Source organism: Cavia porcellus, unplaced genomic scaffold (genome assembly GCF_034190915.1).
Source record: "Cavia porcellus strain 051 isolate PalLab524CR breed Dunkin Hartley unplaced genomic scaffold, mCavPor4.1 scaffold_2, whole genome shotgun sequence".
Classification (NCBI taxonomy): domain Eukaryota; kingdom Metazoa; phylum Chordata; class Mammalia; order Rodentia; family Caviidae; genus Cavia; species Cavia porcellus.
The window spans coordinates 106,634,779-106,649,983 of NW_026947485.1; positions in this window are offsets into that span (position 1 = coordinate 106,634,779).

The window sequence follows — 15,205 nt, forward strand, 5'->3', positions numbered from 1 at the left end:
TATTCACTGTATGTGAAGATGGGGACAATTATTAGGAAGAAAACTAGAGACAATATGATAGACAGTGAAGATCTCCAGTGGACTAGCTTTGAAATCCATGTTTCTTAAAATTGTTTCCTTATTATCTGTTTTGCTCTGTTTTGTTATGCTTAATGTTATCCTCTTTAAAATCGAAAATTAAAAAAGAAACATGATTTCACAATATGCTGTATATAAGAAAGACATCTGACCCAAAAGAAACTCAAGTCAATGAATGGAAAATAGTATTCCATGCAACAGGAAACCAGAAAAAAATCAAGGGTAACTATTTTATTTTCAGACAACCTGAACTTCAAACCTAAAATGATTAAAAGAGATAAAGAAGGTCAATACATACTCATTAGTGGAAAAATTCAAGAGGAAGAACTAACAATTATAAATATATATGCACCAAATGTAGGAGCACCCAACTATATAAGACAGATACTAATGGACCTGAAAAACCAAATACAAAGGAACACAATTACAACAGGGAACATTAATAGCCCATTGTCATAAAGAGACAGATCAATAGGACAAAATGTCAGCAAAGGAATAAGAGAACTGAATCATGCCTGCAAGCAATTGGACTTAGTAGATGTTTACAGAGTTTTCCACCCAACCACATCAGAATACACATTATTTTAAGCTGCACATGGGACATTCTCCAAAATTGACCTTATATTTACTCACAAAATATTCTTAAGTAAATGCAAAGGTACTGAAATTATCCCATGCATAATTTCTGACCATAGGACACTGAAATTAGAAATTAATGGCACAAGAAATTACAAAACCTGAATAAATACATGGAAATTAAATAACAACCTTCTGAACAACCAATGGGCTACAGATGAAATTAAAGAAGAAATAAAGAAATACCTACAATTCAATGAAAATGCAGAAACAACATACTGCAATCTGTGGGATGCAGTGAAATCAGCCTTAAGAGGGAAATATAGAGCAATAAATTGTCATATCAACAAAACAGAATGAGCACAAATAACCTAATGCTTCATTTCAAGCATCTAAAAAAAGAAGAAGTTAAACTCAAAACTCATAGAAGAGAGGAAATTGTAAAGATTAGAGCAAAAATTAATGCAATTGAAACTAAAAAAAATACAAAGAATTAATGAATCAAAAAGCTGGTTTTTTTGAGAGAATAAACCAAATTGACAAACCTCTAGCTAACCTTATCAAGAAAAACAAAGGAAAATCCTAAATTCATGCAATAAGGTCTGAAAAGGGGGAAATTACTACAGATCCCATGGAAATTCAAAAGATCATGAACACCTACTTTGAAAATCTCTAGTCACATAGAGTGGAAAACACAGAAGAAATGGACAGATTTCTAGAAACATATGAACTATCAAAGCTCAACCAAGAAGATCTAGCAATTTTGAATAGTCCAATATAAGCTATTGAAATTTAAAATGTAATTTAAAACTTACCAACAAAGAAAAGCCCAGGTCCTTATGGATTCATGGCTGAAATCTATAGGAAATTTACAAGAAGATTTGATGCCAATACTCCTTAAACTCTTCAATGAAAGTGAAAAGGAAGCAATCCTCCCTAAATCATTTCTGGAGGCAAGTATTACTCTCATACCAAAACCAGAGAAAGACTCAACCAAAAAGGAGAGCTATAGGCCAGTCTCACTAATAAACATTGATTCAAAGACTCTCAATAGAATATTGGCAAAAAGAATGCAGCAAATCATCAAGAAGATTATACATCACAGCCAAGTGGGATTCATTCCAGGAATGCAGGGATGGTTTAACACACGCAAATCAGTAAGTGTAATACACCACATCAACAGAGCCAAAAATAAAAACCACATGGTCATCTAATAGATGCAGAAAAAGCTTTTGATAACATCCAACACATGGTCATGATAAAACCCTTTCAGAAACTCAGAATACATGATGTCTACTTCAATTTTATAAAGGTTATCTATGACAAACCAACAGCCAATATTATACTAAGTGGACAAAAACTGAAAGCTTTCACTTCAAAATCAGGAACAAGACACAGATGTCCACTATCATCATTCCTATTCAATATAGTTCTGAAAACACTAGCCAGTGCAATCAGACAAGAGAGAGAAACAAAAGGAAGAAATATAGAAAAGGAAGAAGTTAAATTATCACTATTCAGCCAAACATGGACTGAACTGTTTCACATTATGAGCCCACCTCCTCCATAGTTGTCACATATTTTATGCCATCAACAGAAAAGCTAATATGGTAAGTGATGCAGGAAAATCATTGCCTATTCTAGTAACTTTCAAAAAAAGAAAAAAGAAAAACCTATAGATGTCACCAATGTGAGAAAGATTTCTTATATTTCTGTAAATTTCAAATACTTGAAAAAATTCACAGTGGAGACAATCCCTAAGCAATGTGGGAAGATATCGCTATCACCAGAATTTTTTTGTCATTCATAAGAATACATAATAGATAGAATAGATATCAATGAAAAGCATGTGGAAATATCTCTAACCACTTCAATTCACTTCATGAATATAAAATAATACAGTGCAAAAAGAAACCCAAGTAAAAGAGGTGCATAACAGTTTTCTGTTGGTGCACATGTAAGAATGCAAACTGGATGAAAACCTTGTAAATGTGAAAAACTCTAGACAATTTTCTGTTGGAAACTTCAAAATCCTGTGAAAATTCATCATTCAGTAAAATCCTAAAAACATAAATGACAGAAAGATCTTTATACAAAGTAATTTGTTAGAAAGCTCTGGAAGAATGACCTTCTATCAATCCAGGGAGCTGAGGCCATAGGAGGTGAGATCCCACACACTGGTGTGGGCTGGAGAGAGTTTAACATCATCACTCCCAGAAGTTAAGTGCCTCCCAGCTTCCAACCACACTAGACTGGGCTCTGCAGGTTTCTTGGGCCTAACTGGGTCATGTCCAGGAACCTTCTCTCAATCTAGGGAGCTGAGGACCTGTGAGTTGAGTTCCAGCACACCAATGTGGGCTCAGAAAGAGTCTCAGATCATCACTCCCAGTGGTTAAGTGCCTGCCCAGCTTTCAGACACACTGGTATAGGATCCAGCTTCCTAGAGCACCAGAGATGGAATGGTAGGTCCTATGGGCCTGGCTGGACCATGCTCAGCAACCTCTATTCAGTCACAGGAGCCAAGGGTATAGGAGACGATGTCCAACAGGCCCAGGGGAAGCTTTGAAACATCACTTGAAATACAGAAATATAGGAAACTGACAAGATGAAAGACCAAAATGCAATCTCAAACCTCCAGCCCATCACAAAAAAAAACCTATGAGCATGCACATAGAAAAAATATAAGCCATATGCCTGAAATAATAGAAACTGAAATAAAGAAGCAATTCCAGGAAGCTTTAAAGGAATTCAAATTAGAAATAATCTCTGGGGTAAAAGAAGAAATGATAAAAGTAATGAAAGAAATGCTGAACACATCTAAAGAAGACACATTTAAAAAATTAGATGAACAATGCAAAGAGATGGAATCCCTGGATGAACAATATAAAAACAAACAGAATACCTGAAGCAGATTCAAAAAGATATACAAGAATTCAAAAATTCCATTGAAAGTTGTCAAAACTTTCTCAACAAAAGTGAAGATACAATTTCAGACCTCAAGCCAAGATTGCACCTAGTAAATAGGAAAGGAAAGATCTTTTAAAAATAACAAAGAATCAGGAAATAACAATTCAACAGCTGCAAGATGATGCAAAGAAAACCAATATAAGATTAATAGGGATAAAAAAAGAAGGGGATGAACACAAATTATATCAAGAGATTATTTACAGAAGTGATACCTAAAAATTTCCCAAATATGAGAATGGAAACTGACGTTGAGACTAATGAACTCCAAGTAGCCATAACCAAAATAAAAATACACCCAGACATACAATAACCACCATCACAGAAATCCAACATAAGAATAGAATATTAAAGGCCATTAGAGAGAAAAGATAGATCGTCTATAAAGGAAAACCTATCAGAATCACAGCAGACTTCTCAACACAAGCAATGAAGTTAAGAAGACCGTGGAGCAAAGTATTTGAGATCCTAAAGAAAAATGACTTACAATATAGACTGTTGTACCCTGAAAAACTGTCCTTCAAACTACATGGAGAAATAAGATACTTCCATGACAAAGAACATCTGAAGAACTTCATGATCACTAAACTAACCCTGCAAAGAATACTGAAAGACATTCTAAATACACATAGGAAAAAACCACTAAGCAAGGCAGACAATTAAACAGAATGGAAAGGTAAAGATACAATAGCAGAAATATCACATGTCAACAATAAACCAATAAATAACAGTTATAACCATTAATGTAAATGATCTCAATTTACCAATTAACAGAAACAGACTGGCAGAATGGATCAAGAACCAACAACCAATCACATACTGTCTACAAGAAAACCATCTAACCCAAAATCTGGGTTTGAAGAAATAGACAGATTCCTAGGAACATATGAAGTACCAAAGCTGGTTCAAAAAGATGTAAAACTGCTGAAAAACCCAATTTCTATTAATGAAATTGAAAATGTAATTAGGTCCTTACCTATAAAGAAGAGCCCAGGCCCAGAGAGATTCACTGCAGAATTCTATAAGAAATACACAGAAGACTTAATGTTGACACTCCTCAAACTCTTCAATGTAATCGAAAGCAAAGCAGTTCTTCCTAAGTCATTCCTAGAAGCAAATATTACTCTAGTACCAAAACCCAAGAAAGACCCAACTAAAAGAGAGAACTACAGGCCAATCTCCCTAATGAACACAGATGCAAAAATTTGCAATAAAATAATGGGAAAACAGAATGCAGCAAATCATGGAGAAGATTATACACCATGACCAAGTGGGATTCATCCCAGGCATGCAGGGATGGTTCAACATACGTCAATCAATAAATGTAATCCACCATATCAATAGAGCCAAAAGTAGAAATAACATGATCATTTCAATAGACTGAGACAAAGCTTTAGATAAGGTCCAACACTCATTCATGATAAGAACCTTACAGAAAATTGGAATAGATGGTCTTTACCTCGGTATGGTAAAGGCGTCTATGACAAACCAACAGCCAGCATCATATTAAATGACCAAAAACTGAAGGCCTGTACCATAAAATCAGGCACAAGACAAACATGCCCCTAATCACCTCTCCTGTTCAACATAGTACTGGGAATACTACAAAGAGAAATTAGACAAGAGACAGAAATAAAAGGAGCAAAGATAGGAAAACAGGAAGTTAAAATATTATTGTTTTCAGATCACAATTTACTCTATATAGAAGACCCCCAAAACTCCATTGAAAGACTCCTAGATATAAACAATAAATTCAGCAATGTAGCTAGATACAAAGTCAATACTCAAAAATAAATAGCATTCCTATACACTAACAACAAAACCCTGAGAAGTAAGAGAAGCCACACCCTTCACACTAGCATCCAAATAAATGAAATCCTTAGAAATTAATCTCATGAAAGAAGTAAAAGATCTATACAGGGAAAATTATAATTCCCTGAAAAAGAAACCAAAGAGGATCTCAAAAAATGGAAAGACATCCCTTGCTCATGGATAGGAAGAATAAATATTATAAAAATGGCCATTCTCCCAAAACAGTTATACAGATTCAATGTAATCCCAATGAAAATACCATTAAAATACCTCGTAGATTTAGAGAAATCACTCTAAAACTAATCTGGAACCAGAAGAGACATAGAACAGCAAAGACAATTTTTTTTATTTAACGAAAGATAAAACAAAACAGAAAATGTGCAGAAATAACATATACCTTCATAGAAAAAATAAACAGTAATAAATTACTAGTTAATGTTTACATATTGTCTCCCCACAAATAATTGTTCAAGATACAAAAGTGGAGCATATAAATGGGAATTCAACCAGGGAGACTGCAAACAGTTCTGTTCAACTATCCAACAAAAACTAAGTAATACGGCTATCAATCCTATACACTTAGACATGTACACATTTATCCATACCTTCCTTTATGGAGACCAAACAAAACATAGCAGATTAAAATCATTCTGAACAAAGCTTAATAGTATTGCTGGATTTCACATCATGACACTCCAGAATCAGCACTGGGTACTGCAGGACTGGGTACTTTTTTTCCTTCAAAGTATTTGTTCGTTTCATCATGTGTCATAAGATCAGTTCTCATAAACTGTTTATAGGTTTTATGCAAACATCAGTCTTAACATATATTTATATCCTTTCTATATTAGAGCAAGCAACAGAACAGAACAGGTGGACAGAACAAAACATATTCCTATAGACACATAAAACTAAAAAGACATGTAAAACTGTTGTATAAGGAGTTCTATCATGGTTACTGGGCTATCTCTTATTATCATCAACAGAATTGGCTATATTATCAGATAAAGTACAATTGAACATATCAGCTCATTACAGAATTAATAGAAATACAACTTTGAAGATAGTGTAAAGCTAGAAAGATAGGTAGTAGTCAAATTAGAATGGGTATTGTAGTGAATTATTGTCATTGTAAGTATAGTTGTTTGTATTCTCCAACTTGATACCATCAACCTATCAGTTTTGAGTAAAATCTGTCAATAATAAGTAGCAATCAAACAAGTCAGATTTAACTAAGATCACTCATGATATAACAGTATAAGTCATACAGGGATACTGATTAAGTTAATAGGAAATTAAAGATGACCACTGTGCTATATCCTGATATATTCAGACAGCTGTCTGTGCCCTCACATCCAGTGCTTATATACAATCTGGGATGGAACAAGTTACATCCAAGTAGAGTGGTGTGAGTAATATGGGTTTTAATTCCTGATACACTATTAGCAATATCTTCTGCATCTTTTTTTTAAAGACTATTCCTCCTCTTTCACTTCTGAGGGGTACTTGTATTTTTGGGTCTCCCTAACACTCTCGGTTTTATATTAGGGGGGCAACCTGCTATTTACCTAAGTATTTCTGAACTTTCTCACTCCTGGACTTCATCTCTAGTTGTATTTCTTCACTTATTAAAGCCTGTCTTTTCAACCTACCCATAAATACTCGTCTATTTGCCCTTATTACTCTCTGGTTCCTTATCACATTGAGTTCTGTTCTCTCATTTTTGATTTTGATCCATATATCCTAATTATATTTTCTATAAAGAGCATCTCGATGGACCCTACCTCTTGATCCATTCTGCCTGTGATTCTCTCTTTTTTCCCTTAAGTTAGTGTATCTAGGCCATCTATATTAGAAATTACATCCAACCTTCTCTGCCTCATCTCTGTTGAGCTCTTTTTCCATCATTAGTTGTCTGTTTGTCTTCTTTATTTCACTTTTTGTTCCATTCATTGGGGCCTCTCTGCCACTGTTCCTGAAATCTTGGTGCTTTTGTCTCTCTTTAGAATGTCCTGTAGTATTCTCTGTAGGTTGGATTGGTGGTTGCAAATTTCTCCAGTTCCTCTTTATCTTGGAAGCATCTTGTTTCTCCATTAAATTATAGGGACAGTTGTGCAGGATAGATCAACCTTGGTGGGAGGTTATATTCTTTCAAGGCTTGGATTATTTCCCCCCATGCTCTTCTTGATTTGATGGTTTGTGCTGAGAAGTCTGACATAATTCTGATGGGTGTTCCCTTGTAAGTGATCAGTTTCTTGTCTCTGGTAGCTTTTAATATTCTGTTCTTATATTGGATTTCTGGGATCTTGATTATTATATGCCTGGGTGTAGTTCTGTTTGGATTGTAGGTGGCTGGAGTTCTGTGTGCCTCATACATCTGAGCATCTTTTCCTTTTCCTAAGTATGGGACATTTTCCTTCATTATTTCTGTGAATGGCCTTTGCAGTTCCTTTGTGTTTACCCCTTCTTTGTCATTCACATTCTTTATTCTTAAGTTATAGATCCTCTTGTCATCTTGTAGATTTTTTACTGTTATTGCCTGTTTCTTTACTATTTTTAAGACATTTTTCCTTTCATGTTCCCACATTGCAAACCTGTCCTCCGGTTCGGTGAGTCTATCCTTAGTTTCTTTCAAGCATTTTTGCCAGTGTTCAATGGAGTTTTAAATTTCTGTTAATCTCTTTGAACAATTGTTTGATTGTTTCTCCATGAAACAATTCTCCCCTTTTTTGTTGTTCTTCCATTCTTCCATCTGTTTTTTCTTGGGAGGTGCTTATTATTTCTTTACTATTCTACTTATATCTTGCTCTACTTGGTTAAATACTTCACTTTTGAACTCATCTATGAGGTCCCAAAGATATCATTTTATGTATATTGGTGCCTTGTCTAATATTGCATTTTTTCTGTCCTCATTCTCCTGTACATTTACCTTTCCTAGATCAGTGTTCTCAGGATTGGGGACTGAGGACCCTTTCTTGTTGCTCCTTCTTCCCATGCTTTTTGTTCCTTCCATACAAACATATATAGGAGGCCCAGTTTCTTTCTTTGTTGGTTACAGTTTCTTTGAATCACGATGGCTAGGTGTTCCCGCCTACTGCAGTGTACTAGGGAGACACAACAGGGACAGCCTATGATGGGCCCATGCCTCCAGGTCAGTCAACCTGCTGAAGGCTCACTGCATTAGGGTGCACTTCCTAGGCATAGGGACTTCATTTGGGCTAGCCTATTGGGTCTTAGTCTGCAGCGTCACCTGGGTCGAGTGCACCCCACCAATCCTGCTTGAGAAGGGAGTAGCCAGCTGAAATCACCACTGATCCTTATTCTAGCCTATCTGCCTGGTCCCAGAATGTGTCTTTGAAGCTCCCCCTTCGCTATGGAAGAGTTTTTATTCCTTTCCCTCACCACAGGTCAATGCGGAGTTCCCCTCCAGCTCTGCTCTCAGTTAGGTTCACCAGCTCCCGCCCCCAGTGCAAGCGCCTGTCCAGGCAGTTGAAGTTGGCAAGCTATCCTGGCTGTGCCAGTTCAAGCACAGCAGTGGCAGCGAGTCCAAGCAGGGAGTTCAAGCAGCCGCACTGAGACTGTAGCTATTCCAATCGTATCACCAGGACTGTATTTTTTTCATTTAAAGAGAGAGAGAGAAAAAAAGCAGTAAAAGGGTACAAGTAATACAGAATTTCAAGAAAAAATATACAGTAAGAAATCACTAGTTAATAGATTACATATTGTCATCTTAGAAACAGTTGTCCAAATTACAAAACTAAAGCATACAAAGTGGACATTCATACAGTGAGATTGCAGACAGTCCTGTTCAATGATCCAACAAAAATTCCATAATATGTTTTTCTATCCTACACACTTAAATATACATGCAGTTATATCCTTTAGATCACTTTCTTTTCCTTTCTTTTTTCAATAATAATTACACTTTTTGGGTTTTATTACTCCCACAGTTCTTATAACTTTTTTAGAAGAGAAAAAAAAAAAAAAAACCAAATGTGACAAAGCAAAACAGAGTCAGTTAGAACAGAGGGATGGATATAGTACATGAAGCAAAAACAAAATACCAGGTGATCAACAATGGTTACAATTATGCCTCTTGCTACCTTAAAAAAGTTGCTTATATTGTCACATATAGTAGAATTGAACAAAACAGTACAGAACAAGACCAATAAAACCTTTATTGGAGACCTTACAGGACTTCAAAAGAAGATAATAGTCAAACCATATTGGGCATCATAGTAAATCTTGTCTTCAAAGTGGTTGCATATACCCTCAAACTTGATACTATCAAACAAAACAGAATGTAGTCAAATCAGTCAGAACAAGATGGGGAGAGCGTTGCAGGGGTTCAAATCAGGTTACTAAGAAAGCAAAAAAATTTAATATCCCGCTATTTTTAAATTTAGTTTTCCCTTAATTAAAAAAATGAGAAAAAATAAAATATCTTTTTTAAAAAAAGGAAAAAAGGGGGAGATTGAGATAAAAGAGGACATAGCAACAGAACATCACAGGTCAGAACTGAACAATTTAAGCAACATTGTATTTCACCACAAGATATCCTGACATAATAGTAGTCATCATAGTGTTTCTTTCCTTGAAATATTTGAGTATAACTTTGTATACTATAGAATCAAACATATCAAAACATTGTGAAGCCATTCAAGAGAATGAAAGTATTACAGGGTATTTAGAACTAGCTAGCAGAAAATGAACAACGGTTTCTCTGTCTATAAAATTTCTCTGCCTAAAAAATCACTGCCTATCTCTTTGCCTATAAAAATTTTGTTTGTACTATTGCATATAGTAAAATATAATAAGATACAACATGTTAACACCAATAAAAACAGGCAAACGACAGCTTGATGGGCCTTCAAAACAAGATGATATTAAATCAGCACTAGCAATTATGATGTCTTGTTTTCTTCAAAATACCTATTTGTACTATCACAGACAATAAAATTGAACAACCCAGATTAAAACCATTCCAATTAATGAGTGAAAACATTATATGGCTTCAAAGCAATATGATTGGGAATCATGATTACCACATAATTTTATGTATTCTTATCATTTCTTACACTAGGGAAACTATTCAGTATTTATACATGTGAGTTTGATTTATTTCACTTATGAGTATGGTCTCAAGCTGCATCCATAAATATCTCAATGTGATCATTCTTTATGGCTCAGTAGTACTCCATTGTATAAAAATAGCACAACTTTTTTTTATCAATTCCTCAGTTGATGGACACTTAGGTTGTTTCCAAGATCTGGCTATTACAAATTGTGCTGCTATAACTATGGGTACACATATATCACTGTGGTATGATGCTTTCAGTTCTTCTGGGAATATGCCTTGAAGTGGAATAGCTGGGTCAAAAGGGGCTTCAAATCCCAGCTTTCTGAGAAATCTCCTGACTGACCTCCACAATGGTTGCACCATCAACACTCCCATCAGCAGTGCAGGAGAGTTCCTTTTTCCCCACAGCCTCTCCAGCATTTGTTGTTGGTGGTTTTCTTGATCTTGGCCATTCTTTCAGGAGTGAGATGAAATCTCAGTGTGGTTTTAATTTGCATTTCTCTAATCACTAATGATGATGAACATTTTTTCATGTATTTATTTGCTGTTTGTATTTTTTCATAGGAGAATTATGTATTCATCTCAGATGCCCATTTTTGGATTGGATCTTTGAATTTTGGGGGTCTGGTTTTTTTTTTTAATTCTTTATATGTTTTAGACAGAAGTCCTTTGTATGAGGGAAAGTTCACTAAAATTTTTTCCCAGTTTGTGGGTTTTCTTTTCACTATGCTGGAGATTTCTTTTGACATGCAGAAACATTTTAATAAGTGGTGATCCCAGTTATTGAGTCTGGGAAGTATTTCCCATGTGGTTTGAGTCTTGTTCATGAATTCTCTACCTACTCCTATGTCTTCAAGGTCTTTACCCAATTTGTCTTCCAATAGATTTACTGTTTCTGTTTTAATATTTAGATCTTTGATCCATTTAGATTTTATTTTAGTACATGGAGATAGGCATGGGTCTAGGTATACTTTTCGGCATATGGAGAGCCAGTTTTTCCAATACCATTTATTAAAGAGACTATTGTTATTCCAGTGAGCATATATGGCCCCTTTATCAAAGATAAGGTGGTTGAGTGTGTTGGTAGCTGTGGTTGTATCTTCTAATCTACTCACTGATCTTTGACTCTATTTTGGTTCCAGTACCATGTTGATTTTACTACAGTTGCTTTGTAGTATAACTTCAAGTCAGGGATCGTAATGCCTCCTGCCTTGCCTTTTCTCCTTAGAACTGTCCTTGCTATTCTAGGTCTCTTCTCACTGTAGATGAATTTTAGGAGTGATTTCTTGAGATCTATGAGGTATATTGATGGTATTTTTATTGGGATTGCATTGAATCTGTATAACAGTTTTGGGAAAATGGCCATTTTCACAATATTAATTCTTCCTATCCATGAGCAAAGGATGTCTTTTCATTTTCTGAGATCATCTTCAATTTCATTTTTCAGTGTATTATAATTTTCCCTGTATAGGTCTTTCACTTCTTTCATGAGAGTAATTCCTAAATATTTCATTTTTTTGGTTGCCAGTGTGAAGGGTGTGGCTTCTCTTATTTCTCACTCTGTGATTTTGTTGTTAGTGTATAGGAATGCAATTGATTTTTGAGTATTTATTTTATATCTAGTCACATTGCTGAATTTAATTATTATATCTAGGAGTCTTTCAGGGGAGTTCTGGGGGTCTTCTATGTAGAGTATCATGTCATCTGCAAATAATGATAATTTAACTTCTTCTTCTTTTCCTATCTTTACCTTTCTTATTTCTCTCTCTTGTCTAATTGCTCTGGCTGGTAGTTCCAGTACTATATTAAATAGAAGCTGTGTTAAGGAACGTCCTTGTCTTGTGTCTGATTTTAAAGTAAAGTCCTTCAGTTTTTGGCCATTTAGTATGATACTGGCTGTTGGTTTGTCATAAATGGCCTTTATTATATTGAGGTAAAGACCATCTATTCCTATTTTCTGCAAGGTTCTTATCATAAATGAATGTTGGACCTTATCAAAAGTTTTTTCTGCATCTATAGAAATAATCACGTGATTCTTACTTTTGGCTCTATTGATATGGTGCATTACACTTATTAATTTACGTATGTTGAATCATCCCTGCATGCCTGGGATGAATCTCACTTGGTCATGATGTATAATCTTCTTGATGATTTGCTGCATCCTATTTGCCAATATTTTATTGAGGATTTTCGCATTTGTGTTCATTAGGGAGATTGGTCTGTAGTTCTCTTTTTCAGTTGGGTCCTTCTCAGGTTTTGGTACTAGAGTAATGTTTGCTTGTAGGAGTGATTTAGGAAAGATTGCTTCCCTTTCAATTTCATTAAAGAGTTTGAGGAGTGTTGGCATTAGGTCTTCTTTGTATTTCTTGTAGAATTCTGCAGGGAACCTGTCTTGGCCTGGGCTTTTCTTTGTAGGTAAGGACTTAATTACATTTTCAACTTCATTAATAGAAATTGGGTTATTCAGCAGTTCTACATCTTCTTGACCTAGCTTTGGTACTTCATATGCTTCTAGGAATCTATCTATTTCTTCTATGTTATCAAACCTTTGAGAGTAGAGGTTTTCGAAATACGTGTTGATGATCTTCTGTATTTCTATATGGTTTGTAGTGATTTTGCCTTCTTTATTCCTTATTGCATAAATTTGAGCTATTTCTTCCCTTTTTAAAATAAGGTTGGCTAGGGGCTTATTGATTTTATTTATTCTTTCAAAGAATCAACTCCTTGATTCATTGATTTTTTGGATTGTTTTCTTAGTCTCGATTGCATTGATTTCTGCTCTGATTTTTAGAATTTCCTCTCTTCTTTAGGCTTGGGGTTGACTTGCTCTTCTTTTTCTAGATGTTTGAGGTGTAACATCAGCTTATTTATTTGTATTCGTTCTGTTTTCCTGATGTGGGTACTCAGTGCAATAAATTTTCCTCTGAGGACAGCTTTCATTGCATCCCACAGATTCTGGTAAGTTGTAGTTGTGTTTTCATTTGTTCATAGGTATTGTTTAATTTCTTCTTTAATTTCCTCTGTGACCCACTGATTACTCAAGAGTATGTTATTCAGTTTCCATGTGTTTATGAGATTTTTTCACTAATTTCTTATTTCATAGCGCTATGATCCAATAATATTCAAAGGATAGTTTCAACTCTTTTGTGTTCATTTAAATATGTTCTGTGAGTTAATATATGGTCTATTTTAGCGAATGACCCATGTACTGCTGAGAAGAATGTGTATTCTGTTGTTGTTGGGTGGAATACTTTGTATACGTCTATCAAATCCATTTATTCACAGGTGTGATTCAGCTCTTTTATTTCTTTGCTGATGTTCTGTCTGGTTGATCTGTCCATTGGTGTCAATGGTGTGTTAAGATCTCCTGTTAAATTGTATTATTGCTAATTTGGGTTTTCATTTCTATTAATACTTTTTTATATAACTTGGTGCTCTGGAGTTTGGTGCATATATATTTAAGATAGTTATCTCTTCCTCTTGAAGTTTTACCCTAACCAGTATGTAGTGACCTTCTTTATCTCTTAGGATCATTCTTGGTTTGAAGTTCACATTGTATGCAAACAGAATAGCTACACTCGCTTTTTTGGGTGTTCTTGTTGCATGAAGTATTGTTTTCCATTCTTTGACTTTCAGTCTGTGAGTATCCTTTTGGGTTAGATGGGTTTCTTGTAGACAGCATATGGTTGGGTTTTGTTTCTTGATCCATTCTGCCAGTCTGTTTCTTTTAATTGGTGAATTGAGACCATTTACATTAATGGTTACAACTGTTAAACATTGGTTTGTTGTTGTCAAGTTATCTTTCTGCTGTTGCATCTTTATCTTTCTGTTCCGTTTACTTGTTTGCTTTGTTTAATGGTTTTTTCCTAAGTGTATCTAAACTGTCTTTCAATATTCTTTGCAGGGTTGGCTTGGTGATCATGAAGTTCTTCAGCTGTTCTTTGTCATGGAAGCATCTTATTTCTCCATCAGTTTTGAAGGACAGTTTTTCAGGGTACATCATTCTAGGTTGGAAATCATTTTCCTTTAGGACCTGAACTACTTCACTCCATGCTCTTCTTGACTTCATTGTTTGTGTTGAGAAGTCTGCTGTGATTCTGATAAGCTTTTCTTATAGGTGATCTGTCTTTTCTCTCTGACAGCTTTTAATATTCTATTCTTTTGTTCGATTTCTGGGATGGTGATTATTATATGTCTGGGTGTGGTTTTATTTTGGTTGTGGCTATTTGGGGTTCTATATGGTTCACTGATCTTGATACCAGTTTCTAATGTCATGTTTGGGAAATTTTCAGCTATTACTTCTCTAAATATCCTCTTGACATCCTTTATGTTGTCCCCTTCTTTTTCATTTATCCCTATCAATCTTATGTTGTTTTTCTTTGTGTAATCTTGCATGTGTTGAATTGTTATTTCCTGATTTCTTGTTATTTTTAAAAGATCTTTTCTTTCCTGTTCACTGGCTGCAATCTTGTCTTAGAGGTCTGAGATTCTATCTTCACATTCATTGAGGTGGTTTTTACAACTTTCAATGGAATTTTTTATTTCTTGTATATCTCTTTGAATCTGCCTCATGTATTCTGTTTGTTTCTTATATTGTTCATCCAGGGATTCTATCCTTTTGTTTAGTTTCTCCAATTTTTTAACTGTCTTCTTTAGATATGTTTAGCATCTCATTCATTTCCTTTATCATTTCTT